The sequence below is a fragment of the Diabrotica virgifera genome, chromosome 4 (genome assembly GCF_917563875.1).
Source record: "Diabrotica virgifera virgifera chromosome 4, PGI_DIABVI_V3a".
NCBI classification, from domain to species: Eukaryota; Metazoa; Arthropoda; class Insecta; order Coleoptera; family Chrysomelidae; genus Diabrotica; species Diabrotica virgifera.
This window is the reverse complement of record NC_065446.1, coordinates 61,176,762-61,194,143: the sequence shown is the minus strand read 5'-3', so window position 1 is coordinate 61,194,143 and position 17,382 is coordinate 61,176,762. Positions and strand designations below refer to the sequence as shown.

Here is a 17,382-nt window from a genome sequence, read left to right as displayed (position 1 = left end):
ATTGATGAACTCAACATTAAACCGCTGAACCATCGTACCCACTATCTGTGAGTAAAAAAAACCTAGTATAAAAAGTAATTCGTGAATAATTTCATGCATGGGAAAAGTTAAGAGGGGAAGATTTTTTTATGTATAATACCTCTGGATTGATCAACTTTCTAGGGCTCATGATGTTTATTTATAAAGGAGTAATATTAACTTGGAACCAACTCATTGGCAGAAAAATTAATGAATTGAGTACTACTACGCTATTGAAATATTACTATATTAAGGATACACCTCAGAGAGCAGTATCCATTGAGAATGCCTTTTTCAATTCAATGTTTTTTCAAAGTCAAAGTTTTCATCCTGATAAAAATATTTAAAAATATTTTTTCTACAACTGTGTTAAAACAATGCAGTTTTTAGCACTCCATAGGAGCGTTAAAAATGCTACTTTAAGGCACTGGTGCTTTAAAATTTTTAAGGCACTGCAGTTAAAAGCGAATTGTCAAATTATGAAACGTCAAAATATTTATATTTCATTTATTAACATTAATATTAATAGTACAACTTGCACAATTTGAAAAAGTTGTTTTAAAAGGTTTTTTAAAATTTAATTTAAAATGTATTATTGCATTTTTAACACGTTTTTAGAAAAAACAAGTTTATGTAACGGTATAATATATTCGCTAAGAATTTTTAGACATTCCCCTCGGCGGTAGACAACCAGTTCTAACTTTTACGGGTCATAGGTTTCAAGGTTTCAGCAATTAACAAAAATATTGTATTTTATAAATTTATAACGATTGTAGAAAAAATATAGTATGATATACGTGTTAAAAAGTACATTTTTAAGGAACTCATGTGAATTGCAGAATTCGCTTCGCTCATTCTGCAGACTGTCACATGCGTGACTTAAAATTGTACTTTTAACACTTATATCATAAAAAACTATTAAAAGATATTTAATTTAAAAACTATTGGAACTTTTTCCTGGACACCTCCATGGCTTCTAAAAATTGCAAGGCAGATGGATGCTGAAGCGAATCCATAGGTTGCTATCTCTGTACCTACTAAGTATTAGTCCACCCATTGCAACTGACGAGATAGTAGTAGGTGCGTAGCGGTTTTCTGCTAAATAAAAGTCAATGTTTTTATCCTAATAGAAAATGGCTTCTAAAAATTGCAAGCCAGATGGATGCAGAAGCGAAGAAGACAAGAAGGAATTTAAAAACTTGAAATTCACGACCATTGTCTTCTTTGCTTCAGCATCCATCTGGCTTGCAATTTTTAGAAGCTACGGAGGTGTTACCAGAACAGTGGTCCAATAAGTTTTCAATTAAATATCTTTTAAAAATATTTTTATTAGGATAAAACTTTGACTTTTTTTTAGCAGATGCCGCTACGCACCTACTACCATCTCGCCAGTTGCAATGCCTGGATTAATAGAGTCAAAAATGTATACTTAGGGCAGATATAGCAACCTATGCATTCTCTGAAGAACCACTAAAAAGTGGTGAAATCGTCGATAAGAGTGCTGGTTGCGCTTTCTGAACTGATAGTCTAGAAAGCCACTGCGCATCCGATAGGAAAAATATTCTAATTCGGATTTTTTGCACAATCTTACTCAAAAAGGACCCCTCTTAACAAATTTGCATGTTGCCAGGACCAAAAGTTGGTCAAACATTTTTTAACCGTTTTTTTTTTTGTTTTTTTCCTAAAATTATTTTTTTTTGCATGGAACAATTTTTTTTTTTGATTTTTTGGATCATTCCAAACAGAAAAGGTTTTTAGTGACTTTTCTCTAAAGTGGATAGTTTTTGACATATAAGCGATTAAAAATTGAAAATTGCGAAATCGGCCATTTTTAACCCTCAAAAACTATGTGAAAAACTGAAAATTTGAATGTTGCTAAGGTAGGCAGATGTTCTTTAAACATCGATTGATGAAATCCCGAAGAGTTTTTGCAATACAATATCAAAAACCCCTTTGTTTTTTAATTGCCAATCAAGCGTGCGCGACACTATTTTCCACCGTTACATGTGTATACAGTATGGTGCAAATGAAAGGAATAAATTCGTTATTTCATAAACCGGTGACTTTAAGGAAAAATCCCAAAACAGATCGGTTTTTATTTTTAAGTTATGATATTGTGGCATATATAGTATACTAGTGACGTCATCCATCTGGGCGTGATGGCGTAATCGATGATTTTTTTAAATGAGAATACGTGTCGTGTGCTGGCTCATTTAAAAGGTTCTTCAATTCTCTATTCAGTAATATAAACATTTACATAATTATTTATACAGGGTGTCCAAAAAATTTTTATTAAATTAAATCATTTGGCAAATTGGCAAAAAATTAAATTATTGAACACCCTGTATAAATAATTATGTAAATGTTTATATTACTGAATAGAGAATTGAAGAACCTTTCAAATGAGCTAGTACACGACCCCTATTCTAATTTAAAAAAATCATCGATTACGTCATCACGCCCAGATGGATGACGTCACTAGTGTACCATATATGTCACAATATCATAACTTAAAATAAAAATCGACCTGTTTCGGAATTTTTCCTCAAAGTCGCCGGTTTACGAAATAACGAATTTATTCCTTTCATTTGCACCATTCACATGCAACGGTGGAAAATAGTGTCGCGCACGCTTGATTGGCAATTAAAAAATAAAGGGGTTTTTGATATTGTATTGCAAAAAACTCATCGGAATTTCATCAATAGATGGTTATAGAATATCTATCTATCTTGGTAACTTTCAAATTTTCAGTTTCTCACATAGTTTTTGAGGGTTAAAAATGGCCGATTTCGCAATTTTTCAATTTTTAATCGCTTATATGTCAAAAACTGTCAACTTTAGAAAAAAGTCACTAAAGACCTTTTCTGTTTGGAATGATCCAAAAAACCTAAAAAAATTTTGTTCCATGCAAAAAAAATTATTTTAGTAAAAAAACAAAAAAAAAACGTTTAAAAAATTGTTGACCACCTTTTGGTCCTCGCAACATGCAAATTTGTTAAAAGGGGTCCTTTTTGAGTAAGATTGTGCAAAACATCCGAATTAAAATATTTTTCCTAGCGGATGCGCAGAGGCTTTCTGGACTATGAGTAAAAATTAAGACAGTTGTGGCTTCGCATTGCAACTGAATAAAAATTGTATAAATTTTTATTTTATATTAGTATTACTCCTTTAAGTAACCTGGGTCCATTTTCCGTTGGAATTTACCACGCTGAACAGACGGGGTCGTGAGTTGCAAGTTTTAGAATTCCCTTTTGTCTTCTTCACTTCAGCATTCATCTGGCTTGCAATTTTAGAAGCCATGGAGGTATTACCAGGAAAATGGTCCAATCAGTTTTCAATTAAATATCTTTTAAAAATATTTTTAAATATTTTTATTAGGATGAAAATATTGAGTTTTATTTAGCAGCTGCCGCTACGCACCTACTACCATCTCGTCAGTTGAAATGCGTGGACTAATAAAATCGAACATTTCTACTTAGGACAGAGATAGCAACCTATGCATTCTGTGAAGAACCACTAAAAAGTGGTGAAATCGTCGATAAGGGTGCTGGTTGCGCTCTCTGAACTAAGTAAAAATTAAAACAGTTTTGGCTTTGCATTGCAACTGAATAAAAATGGTATACATTTTTATTTTATATTAGCCTTACTCGTTTGAATAACCTGGTTCCATTTTCCGTTGGAATTTACAACGCTGAATAGACGGGGTCGTGAATTGCCTGTTTTAGAATTCCCTTTTGTCTTCTGCGCTTCAGCATCCATCTGGCTTGCAATTTATAGAAGCCATGAAGGTGTTACCAGAAAAATGGTCCAATTAATTTTTGAAATAAATATCTTTTAAAAATATTTTTAAATATTTTTATTAGGATGAAAGTTTTTACTTTTATTTAGCAGATGCCGCTAAGCACCTACTACCATCTTGTCAGTTGCAATACATGGACTAATAGAGTCGAAAATTTCTATTTAACATAGAGATAGCAACCTATGAGTTCTCTGAAGAACCACTAAAAAGTGGTGAAATCGTCGATAAGTGTGCTGGTTGCGCTCTCTGAACTAAGTAAGAATTAAGACAGTTTTGACTTCGCATTGCAACTAAATAAAAATGGTGTACATTCTTATTCCAATGTTTGTTTTCATTTGAAAGTAGAATTTGATGTTTAAAGGGTTAGTTTTACAGAAGTTCTGTCATTTAAGGTATATGAATTTGTTGTATTCGCACCAAATTTCCTTTATACTTTGTTTTTTTTGTCATACAAATAAAATAAATAAGGAAATGGGAATCTTAAATACAATCACAAGAAAAGTTGGAGTGTCTCGAACATATAACACGTGAAGAGAGATATTACTTGCTCCAACTGATTATACAGGGAAAGATCCAAAGGAAAGAAGCATATAGAGACGCAGAATATCGTGGGTGCACACCTTAGAGAATGGTAGAATGCATATAGAGCCGCAGAATATTATGGCTGCACATCTTAGAGAACGGTAAGGATGTACATCGAATCGCAAGAAGATAATAGCAATACCTCGAACATATTACACGTGGTGAGATATACAGATTGCTTCAACTGATTATGCAGGGAAAGATCCAAGGAAAGTGAAGCATATAGAGACGCAGAATATCATGGCTGCGCACCTTAGAGGATGGTACGGATATACATCAAATGAAGTTTTTAGAGCAGTTTTCTCTAAAATCCGAAATAGCTAAAATGGCTGCCGACTTACGTTGTGGAGACGAAAAAATAAAATTTTTGATCCCCTTAGTCAAAGGGTAGATAGGAAAAGTAGAATATATAGTGTGCATTTAATAGTATTTGGAGAAAATAATGAAGTTAGATAACACTAAATACCTTTAACCGCAGTTCTTTAGTTAATATTTTCTTCCAATATAATCTTTAATGGTTAATAATACAGGACAAAAAATATTGCTGTAGTTGCTATTTCTGCTGCGTATATACAGTGTTGAGCGTGCTAATAACCGGCAAAATAGAGCAAAAGATGGAAAACATATTACGTTGTGAGATAAAAAGAAATAAAACTAGTAGGGTTGTTAAATTTAGCAATAGTAACCTATAACTTGACATTATATTGATTGTTTCCCACGTCTAGACGTATCAGAGGAGCATGTCAATTAAAACTGTCACTGTGACAGTGGCATTTCTCAAATTTGTCCGATACATCTAAAGGTGGGAAACAATCAATATAATGTCAATCTATAAGTTACTATCGCTAAATTTAACACCTCCACTTGGTTCATCTCTTTTTATCCCACAACTTAATATGTTTTCCATCTTTTGCATTATTTTGCCGGTTATTTTAGTGCGCTCATCACTGTATATAATAGTTATTATTATTGATAGATAATACATGCGTAATAGTATTTTCCCATTACAATGTATCAATAGCACAGAAAAAGATTAAATATTCATCTTATCGCATGAAATTCGTAACAAAATTTGTTACGAATTTCATGCGATAAGATCAATGTTTAATCTTCTTCTGTGTTTAATATTTTTCTTAATGGATTAGGAAAAGATTAGATATGAAGGCAAATATTGTTTACTTTCTTAGAGATATACATATATACAGTGATGAGCGCGCTAACAACCGGCAAAATAGCACAAAAGATAGAAAACGTATTAAGTTAAAAGATAAATAGAAATGAAACTAGTCGAGCTGGAAAATTTAGCGATACTAACCTAAAAATTTACAATATATTGATTGTTTCCCACCTTTAGACGTATCGGACGAGTTTGGCAACTACTACTGTCACAGTGACAGTTTTAGTTGATATACTCATCTGGTACGTGTAAAGGTGGGAAACAATCAATATAATGTGAATTTAAATGTTAATATCGCTAAATTTCCCAGCTCGACTACTCATTGTATAAATTATGTATACGCTATGAGCTCGTAGGTAGAAGGGATAATTAAAAATTCGCGAGCGCCAGTAGTGACAAGGCTGTAAGCTTTTACTGTAAATTTGACATAAATGTCAAAGTGATTAATTTAAAACATTGAAATTAAAAACTTTATTATATTGGTTGGTCAAAGCTGTGGTGTATATTTTTACCTTAAATATACTTAGGTTTTAAATACTGAATTTAAGTTTTTTTAATACTTCGTAATATGTAATTATTAATTATAAATTAATCTAAGCGCCATCTATACAATAATTGTGAAAGTATCCGAAGTAAGCAATTAATATTTCATTAATAGAACGTTAAAATGATTAGCAAAGTCTTTAAAAAATCGATTACAATTTAATTACTTTTTGCGTTGTAAATATTAAGCGACAATTATTCGCGATATTAATAACTTAATTATAAATTAAAAAATTACCGGTGAAAGTTGCATTAGTAATCCGCTACGAGCGACACCAGTGAAGCTCAGAGCGTATAAGTAAGTTTCTATGAGTTGTTTTTTAATAACACAAATATTTCTACTCTGAGCTAATCAGCAAAATACAAGGAAAAGTTATTTACCAGCTATTTTATTGCTGGAATCGAATCTTATAATTGTATATATTAATTATAGGTATGCAAAGTCCGCAGATAGTGTGCTACTTTTTTCATAAACAAAATGGCGCACGAAAATCGTGTTTTTTTCAATTTTTGCTCTATAACTCCAAAGATGCTAACTTTACACCAAAAACACTCAAATAAAATTTCACCGTAATTAAATTTTGCATAGAGACATGTTTTTCTAGATTTACTTCGACGAAAATTTTCCCCGGAAAATGCGTGTTTTCCAACAAAATCTTTAATTTTCAACTAAAATTTAATTTTTTATCAAAAATTAAATAACTTGGTAATATAAAAGCCCTTTTCGTATAAATTATAATTCCAGACGGCGATGGAAATTGGATGAACAGATTAGCCACAATTGAATTGTTAATTAAAAATTTGCGGTCGCTATAATAACCACAATAATTACGATATATATGAATACCTATAATTATTAGCAACTGATGTTCTGCCAGTCAGCAGTTGCAGTCAGATTGATATATATTGTCAAATTGACGTCGAAGTACTTATCAAAGTTTTTTAGAAGAAAATTGATTTTTTAGTTACTTTGGAAGCTGTAAAGGTGAAAGAGAATATATTTATATCAAAATATATATAGTAATTATTATTACGCAAAGAAATAGTGAATTCCTCACTGAAAGAAAACTATATTAGTACATGGTGATAAACATAGATATCAAAATCTTTATTTGATCTCGTTTGGTATCCTTTTTTAGTGATTTGATTGACCATAATATAAAGGATTATATTTATATCCAGATAAAGGTAAAAATTGTTAGTGTTCAAGAAATCAGTGAAGCTCTTACTGAAGAAGTGACACAAATAGACGTCAAAACTTTAATAAAATCTGTTGATATCCCGTTAAGAGAATCCCGTTAACGGTCTCAAATCATACGAAAGTGTGAAACGAACTCTCCTTGATGATCCCATCAACTAGTTGTAATATATATAAACGTTAACCCCATGGAAGAGGATTTTATAACAGGCATCCAAATTCAAATAGGTTAGAACATTTCTATTTATTTTAGTAAGAACATCTGTGTATGTATCCTGTATTTCTTTAGTGTTAGTAGTTAGTACTCCTGCCACCTCCACGTGGTTAGGGGGCGGGCAACCACTCCACTGCCATAAGTCTGGGTCCTCCCAGAATAAGCTCAGTGGTAGGGCTAAGAGCACACTGAAGAAATTGTAGGTAAAAAAGTGAAAAAATGGGAGATAAAAAGAAAATTACTTCTTTTGGAGGTAATTCATCTCAAATAGATGACATAATTGAAAATAGTTTTAGAATTAGTATTAATACCTTATCTCAAAATAATAATAATGAAATATTAGATAATAGTATTGTAGATAATAATATAAATAATAGTGAATTAAATATAAATTTGCATGAAAATATTGATAATACTAAAACAAAAATTAAAGACTTACTTGACTTCATTGAAGGTGAAATGGAAATAGGTAAAAGATTAAGTAAAATAGGAAAAGATGATTTAAAAAATAGAATAATGTTATTAGCAATGGAATATGGAAATATGGAAGGACAAATAAAAATATTAAAAGAAGAAAATAATAGACAAAGAATAGAATATGAAAAATTAAGAAAAATAACACAAACACAAGAAACGAAACAAACATATGCTGCAATAACATCAAAACCAATAAATAATAAAACTGAAAATCAAAAACTAATAGAGACACAAAAACAAATAAACACTCTTTTTATAACAAGTGAAACAGCACAAACTGGAAGAAAAGTACAAGAAGAACTTACGAAAGTTCTAGATCCAGAAAAAAATAAATTAAAAATAAACAAAATGAGAACATCAGGAAGAGTATTAATAATTGAAACTCCAACACTAGAAGACATTGAAAAAATAAAAAATAATGAAAAAATAAAAGAAAAATTTAAATGTGAACTTCCAAAAAAAAGAAAACCACTAGTAATAATGTATGATTTACCAAGCAACGAAAAAGAAGAAATTATATTAAATAAAATATATACTCAAAATTTTGAAAATATAACAAAAGAAGACTTTACAAACAATTGTAAATTAAAATTTAAGACAGGACCAAGAGAGAAATCTACGGTCCATTATGTATTAGAAGTATCACCTGATATAAGAAAACAATTAATAATAAATAAAACATATGTTGGTTTTACAAGTGTAAACACAAAAGATTACATAGTAGTAGCAAAATGTAATAAATGTAATGATCTAGGACACGTAAGCAAACACTGTAATAAAGAAACAACATGTAACCATTGTGGTGAAAATCACGAAAGAAAAAATTGTAATAAAACAGGACAGCCAAAGGTATGCATACCTTGCAAACACAGAGGAAAACAATGTAATAAAGAAAATAAAAATTGTACAACTTATGCTCTACTTTCAAATCGTCTAATTCAAAAAACAGACTATGGTACATAAATATTATTTAAAATTTAATTAAAATTAAAATTAAAATGAAAATTAAAACTAAATTTGAAATTAAAATTAAATTAAAATTAAATTTTATAACATTAAAAATTAATATAATAAAAAATAAAAAATTTCAAAAACATAAAAACCAATATGATGCAATGGTTAAAAACAGAGTCATGAGAACAAAAAATCATACTTTAAATGCTAAAAATACAAAAAATATAAATCATAATATAAAACAAAAATACTTATATTAAAAATAATATTGTATCTTACCGAAGATATTTCCGTATTACGTGGATTTAGGTTATTAAGATTGAAAGTTATAAGGTTGTGATCACTTATTGTTGCATGCTCCATCACTTTCCAATCCTTAACTAGGTGTGCTACTGCAACATTTGATATTGTTATATCTATATTGCTAGCCGCACCAGCTCTGTTTTGAAAAGTTGGTGGGTTTCCTGGTTTATTGTGTACTATCAACTCTAGTTCATTAATCATATCTTCTACTAATAATCCTTTTTGATCTGTTTGAGTTGAATTCCACAATATTGATTTTGCATTTACGTCTGCTACAACTATAACTTTTCCTCTCTATACGTTATAAATATAGCTCTTATCTTTTCCACGTATTCATCAATATCTTCACAGAACTGACAATATAGGTTAGCTATGATAAATTTACCTGCTTTTGTTAGCATTCTACACAGATACAGTGTCGATCACTAAATTGTTTTAGAATTAGAAGTCTCATATTTTTATTGAATAATACGGTTACCGCCATTGGATTTTCTCCTATGCTTGCACATTGTGCATTAATTGGCATGTGTTGAATTTTTCCTAGTCTTGTGTATGGTTCTTGAATGCAAACCATATCAAGACTATTTTCTTCTGCTGTTTTTCTTATTTCATGTAGTACTGTGATACTTCTCATACCATTTATTTGTCCTATTTTTATATTGAATGTTTTGTTTGTCATTAATTAATTTGGTTTGTTTTTTTTTTTTTTTTATTAATTTCATTTTGGTTTCCGTGTTTATTAGAATCGAATAAATTTTCATTTTTAGTATTTTATCACCATATCTGTGTATTCTATTATTTTTAATTATTTTATCTGAGTTTATTCCCTCTTCTCTGATACAATAATTTTTATTATTTTTAAATATAGGTAAATTACAATATAGGTAAAGCAAATTATGAACTATTAAAGTCTGAGTTTCGACCACCTTGTCTGGTACAAAGGGGATCTAATATAAATATTGCAACAAAAGAATTAACCAAACAAATTAAAAAAGCAATGGATATAGCAATACCAAAAATAAAAGAAAATAGTAAAGTAAAAAACTCAGCCTGGAAGGAAAACCTCACAAGAATGAGAAGCAGAGTTAGATATGCGCGAAAGCGATATCAACGATGTGGTATCTATCTTGAGAGGCAAATCCTTCTAGGTGAGTATAGAAGACTAAAACAAGAATATAAACAAGAAATAAAAATAACAAAAGCTAAAAGTTGGGAAACCTTCGTATCAAGACACTTAGAATTAGATATGTGGGGAATACCATATAAAATAGTTTCTAAAAAAAATAGATGTCCGATAATGCTTTCTACTTTAAAAAAAGAAGATGGAACATTTACAGAAAGTTGGGAAAAATCGGCCGAAACATTACTTAATGTATTATTACCTCCAGATAAATTAGAAGGAGAAACAGTAGAACAAAGAAATATAAGAGAAGAAATGATACAAGAATACCAAATAGAAGAAGAAAGAGAAATAGATGAATTCACAGAAGAAGAAGTATATGAAAGTATGAGAGAAATGAAAAGAAAGAAGGCACCTGGACCGGATAATATTCATGTTGAAATACTTCAAGCATTGTCGGAACAAATAATTCCAGTACTAACATCATTATATAATGAATGTCTTAGACAAAGAAGGTTTCCCAATAATTTTAAACAAGCAGAAGTTATAATAATACATAAAGGGGAAGATAAAGATCCTGCCTTACCGAAATCATATAGACCGGTATGTTTATTGAATACAATGGGAAAATTACAAGAAAAATTACTATGTAAAAAATTAAATCAAATAAGAACAGAAATTGGATTACATCCTGGTTAGTATGGTTTTAGGAAAGGTAGATCAACAGAAGATGCAATAAATAAAGTATTTGAAATAGTAAACGAAAGCATAAAAAAGTATGTTTTAATGATCTTTATAGACGTGTCTGGGGCTTTTGACAATCTTTGGTGGCCGTCATTCTTTGAAAGACTTCGAAGAATGAGATGTCCAAAGAATCTGTACGGAAGTCTCAGAAACTACTGTCAAGACCGATATGCAAGCCTAAGCTGTCCAACAGGAAAAAAGACAAAACATATCACAAAAGGATGTCCACAAGGATCAGTTTGTGGACCTATGTTCTGGGATGTAATGCTAGAGGAACTGTTGGAACAATTGACTATAGATCCTGAAGTGCTTGGAAGCATAGCATATGCAGATGATTTGTTGTTGATCATAGATGCAAACTCAAGAAGAGAATTAGAAAATAAATCAAATGAAGTATTAATAAGAGTAAATGATTGGATGAATAAAGTAAAATTAACAATATCAGATTCAAAAACAACATATAGTTTAATAAAAGGAAATTTAGAAAGAGATCCAATTATAAAAATTAGAGGGAAAACAATAAAAAGAAAAATGGAAACAAGATATTTAGGTATTATAATAGACGAACAAAAATTATTTACAAAACACATGAATTGTGTCTGTGAAAAGGCAACAAAGATCATGCATAGCATTGCTAGTCTAGCACAGAAGGAATATAGAATTTCGTTCCGACAGATGAGAATATACCTAAGTACAATACTTGCATCAATTGTAGGGTACGGTTCAAGTGTATGGGCACATAGATTAATAAATAAAAAAAACGCAGAAAAATTAAATAGAGCTCAGAGAGGATTTCTTGTAAGAATGACGGGAGCATTTGGAACAACTGCAACACAGGCACTCACAGTTTTAACTGGAGTAATGCCAATGCATTTAGAAACACAAAAAAGAGCATGTAATTATTGGCTAAAAAAAGAAGAATATGAAAAAATAATACAAATAATAGGATTAGATATAAGAAATAAAAGAGAATTAAAAGAAATAATAAATAGAAAAAGACAAAATGAATGGGAAAATTCAACAAAATCTAGACGTTTATACAATTTTATACCAATATTAGAAAACATTCCAAATTATTTTAATCCAAAACAAGGTTTAATACACTTTTTAACAGGACATGGACCGTACCCAACATATTTGGAAAGATTTAACTTAAAAGATGATGCATATTGTGAATGTGGAGAACTAGGTACACCAGAACATATAGTGTTACATTGTGAAAATACTATAGAAAATGAAGAACATAGAGAAATGAGAAGAAGATTAGAAAGAATTGAAATAAGAGATATATTACAAAATGAAGAATATTTTGAAATATTAAACAATCTCACACGAATAATATCTAAAAAACAACAAGAAATCTATAATAATAGAAGAAGACAACCAATAATCCAACCCTGATGAAGTTGAGTAAGATAAAGTTAAAATAAATAAAATAAAATATAAATTCAAAAATAGATATTTACAATTATAATAATAATAATTCAATATAAAATAAATAGATAAAAATAATAATTCAATATATAATTCATAAAAAAAAAAAAAAAAAAAAAAAAAAAAACTACCAACTCTCTTCTGAAAATAGAGGGACTGTCTTTATAACTTAGAAGGGAGTTGATAGTACCAAAAATATTTTAAATTGTTTATTTAAATTTGTTTGTTATACGTAATTAATAGATTATGGCAAATTGTTATTGTAAAAATAGATTTAATGTAAAAATATAAAAAAAAAAAAAATATCTGTAATCCCATCAGGAAAAAACGACCTGGATTAGTTACTAGAGGCCAGGTCATATGTATAAAATAATAAATAAAAAATAAAAAAAAAATATATGAATACCTATGATTTTTGTATAAAAAGTCACTGTACCTATCTAATGCACTTTACAGAATTGAAATTGGACTATTTAAGCGGCCTTAGGAATATTTTAAATTTATAAACAATTTTTTGACTTATAAACAAATAGAATATCTCGGAAAATAATTAATTAAATTAAATCGTGAATACAATATTACAAAAATGCTGCAGGACGCTTATTTTAAAAGAAAAAACGTTTAATTGTGATGAGTGGTTCCTGAGATACAGCCGGTCAAAATTGACCGGCATTTACGGCAAAGATATAAAATATAGGATCATAAATTTCGAACCATCACCTTTTTATTTTCGTCCTCTTTCGTCACACCAATTTTCATATCTTTAAAATACTGATAACATATATTATTATAATAAAAACTATCGATATTACGAGTGAAAATTGCCAAAAATAGCAAAATTTCAATCCAAAATTAGGTTCGAGAAAATGTAATCTCAAAAGTTCAAAATCGGTATACATAAAAAAATGCATTTTCTCGGATTCCAATGCAGCAATTTTCTTGATTTTTTTTTTGTTCCCAAGTAACTCGAGTAGAACCATCTAACTAATGCATTAATAAATGTCAAACTTGCTTTTGTTTTGTTATGATTAATTTCTTTATAAGACAAGAAACTACATATTTTTTTCCAGTTGTAGACTTTTAGATAAACTTACTACAAGTGTACCTTTTAACGTTAAAAACACAAATATTGTCATTTGAAAGCTGTGTAATTATTTAAACAATCTTTATTTAAACAAATTAGAAATTTTTGTTATCATAAATAAATTAATTTATAATAAAAAAACAAAAGCAACTTTGGCCTTTAACAATGCGTTAGTTAGACGGCTCTACTCGAGTTACTTGGGAACAAAAAAAGAATTGAAGAAAATTGCTCCATAGGAAGCCGAGAAAATGCATTTTTTTAACGCATACCGATTTTGAACTTTGAGATTACATTTTCTCCAACTTAATTTTTGATTGGAATTTTGCCATTTTTGGCAATTTTCACTCGTAATATCGATAGTTTATATTATAATAATATACGTTATTAGTATTTTAAAGATATGAAAATTGGTGTGAAGAAAGAGGACTAAAATAAAACGGTGATGGTTTGAGATTTGTGATCCTTTTGTTTATATCTTTGCCGTAAATACCGGTCAACTTTGACTGGTTGTATCTCAAAAACCACTCATCACACTTAAACGTCTTTTCCTTTAAAAGAAGCATCCTGCCAGTTTTTTTCCAATACCGTTTTCACGATTTAACTTACTTTAATATTTCCCGAGATATTCTATTTTTTTATAATCCAAAGAATTGTTTGTAACTTTAAAATATTCCTGAGGCAGCTTAATTAGTCCAATTTCAATGCTGTAAAGTACATTAGATAGGTACAGTATATTTTTATACAAAAATCATAATGATTCTTATGTATCATAACTATTGTGGTTATTATAGCGACCGCAAATTTCTAATTTACAATTCAATTGTTGCTAACCTGTTCATTCAATTTCCATTGCCGTCTGGAATTATAATTCTTACGAAAAGGCTTTTATATTATCAAGTTATTTAATTGTTCATAAACAATTAAACTTAAGTTGACAATTAAAGATTTTGTTGGAAAAACCCGCATTTTCCGGGGGAAATTTTCGTCGAAGTAAATCTAGAAAAACATGTCTCTTTGCAGAATTTAATTACGGTGAACTTTTATTTGAGTGTTTTTGGAGTAAAGTTAGCATCTTTGGAGTTATAGAGCAAAAATTGAAAAAAACACGATTTTCAGTCGTCATTTTCTATATTATTAATACATACAATTATAAGATTCGATTCCAGCAATAAAATTGCTGGTAAATAACTCTTCCCAAAAATGGCCTATTCTCCGATAATCTGCCCAGACTATTCATAGAGTTCTCTCTCCTATGGCGCTACAGCTTTAGTCGGGCCCTCACCTTCCCCAACATCCTCCTCCAAGTATCTCTGTCCCTGGCTGCTCTCCTCCAGTTGTCCACACTCAATATGTCTTTAGCATCGGTTCTCAGTTCGTGTATCCACCTATTCCTTGGTATTTCTACTGGTTGACCTCCAACCCTAGTTCCACTTAGTGTTCTACTAGGTGTTCTGTCGTTGTCCATTCTTATAAGGTTATAAGGTGACCTGCCCAGCGCAATCTTTGTATTTTTTCATAATTTTTTATAGAAGGTTCTGTGTAATATTGGTAAAACTCGTGGTTGAATATTATTCTCCATATACCATTCTCGTAAATGGGTCCCAATATCCTCCTTAACCCGGCACCTGCCACGTGGCTTTGCAAGGCGCCAACTGCCACGTGGGGTGCTCACAGCACCCCTTAAAAAATTTCTGTGATCTACTTGTTTAAAAAACAAAATAATGTGTTGAGTAACACAAGAATATAAAAAATAGCTATTTGTATAACAAGGGAGGAAAGTGCTACTTTTCCTCCCGAAAATGAAGTTTACTGGCCGACGCATAGCGGAGGGCAGTAATCATTCAAGGGAGGAAAAGCACTTTACTTCCATGTTATACATATGGTTTTTCCACCTTCCTCAAATAACAAGTTATTTTTTTATTTTTACTTAATTTATTTATGTAACTAACCAACAAAATTCATTAGAACTACAACTAACAAGTAGGTACAATATAACTGTCAACTGTCAAATATAAGTCAAATTATTAATGTAAACATTGTTAAATCAGAATAACAATTTACTGTTTTTTTACCATTCTGCAAAATACAGAGTGTTTTGAAATAAACGTTAAAATGTATAGATAGTTACGTAATAGAAAATAGGTATTGTACAGGGCGACAATAAGTTATATTTCATGAATGCATTACCATGACGTCAATTTTACTTTTCCTTCCTAGGGAGGAAAAGTACAACTTTGCTTCCTACAATCAGGTCCAGAAAAGTATACTTTCGGTAGAGGTAGGTGGAAAACATGTTTTATTAACTTATTAGCCACTAATATGTGTTATAAATGTTAAAAAATAAAATGAAAAAGGTGTTATAAGCAAATTAGCAAGTACCAAGTCATAATAAATGAAGTCAAGTAAAATATCTAAACAAATTAAGATTTAGTGAGTATAGAGTCTATATTAATAATTTAAATCAGTTATTTCAATAAAAAATGTAAATTTAACCTGTTTATCAAAAATACAAATAAAATTTAAAACTTAAATTGCCAGACAATGACACCCCAATTCGATTTTAGAGCTATAAGTTCAGAATGACACTAAATAACCACTTCAAACATTAACACATATATCCTATATAATATTACAGAAAGCTACTATGACGCACAGCTCCGTTCCCAAAATTGAAATACCAAATATTTGATAAAAATATGTTATGGGGTGCTGGGAGCACCCCACATGGCAGGTGCCGGGTTAATATCTTTCTTTCAAAGGTATTAATAAGGGTTATTGTCTTTTTAGTTATGATCAATGTTCCTAAGCCATATATTTTCATTTGTCCTATGATGGTTTTTGTATATTTTAACCTTTATTCCCTATAGCGGCGTTATCGAAATGCCTCCCACTTTTTCAGGTAAATATTTTCATACATGAAATGCCTCCCAGGTACAATCGAAATGCCTCCGTTTCGTTAATCATTTAGGCTGATATTTTGTCTATGTAATCTCTGCGTAATGACAGAATGTTGCCAAATCATAATTTAAATAGGTAGTATCTATTTATTTTGATTTTTCTAATTCTTATTGCAGTGTACCTACATAAAATTTGTTTCACATAAATATTTCACAGTACGACATACACATTTCTTTTTAGAAAAGAAATATCCAGCTTTTCTGGGTAATTCCAATTCCGATTCTAATCTCTTCCATATAATTCCATTTTATAATTCCATAAATATGTACTTTTACCTTAATCTTTTTGTTTGTTTATATTCTCTGGGTATTTTCTGGGTAATTCCAGTTGCTATTCTAATCTCTTCTTAACGATTCCATGAATAGGTACTTTTACCTTAATATTTTTAAATGTTGGCCAAAGATACAGTAAAACGGTGGACATGTACTAAAAAAACCTGCAAAGCATTTTTGTGAAAACACAGGGATGTGAAAATACGATAATTGAGTGAATATTAGATCATAACAACGAGAAGTTGTCTGCCGAAGTTTACAATAGAAAAGCCGTAAGCAATTCAATAAAAAGAGCAGCCGTGGAAGATCTCAGCGAAAAACCAATGAAGCTCATCTGTAAAGAACATAAGAAGACAAATATAGAGACATTTACTATCAACGATATCAATAGGGTGAGACAAAATTTATATTATGCTAGAACCACAAATTCTTAATTAACTTCCCAAAAATATATCTGAATTTCATAAAGCTCTCGATTCATCTTCTATTATTACAAATAGAAATG

The 17,382-nt window shown here is 30.1% G+C and overlaps 1 protein-coding gene across 5 annotated transcripts in view; it reads left to right on the top strand.

The window, feature by feature from the left end:
• Window positions 1–17,382, top strand: part of LOC114338015 (probable chitinase 10) — a 172,932-nt gene that overhangs the window by 64,517 nt on the left and 91,033 nt on the right. The gene's annotated exons all lie outside the window — the stretch shown is intronic.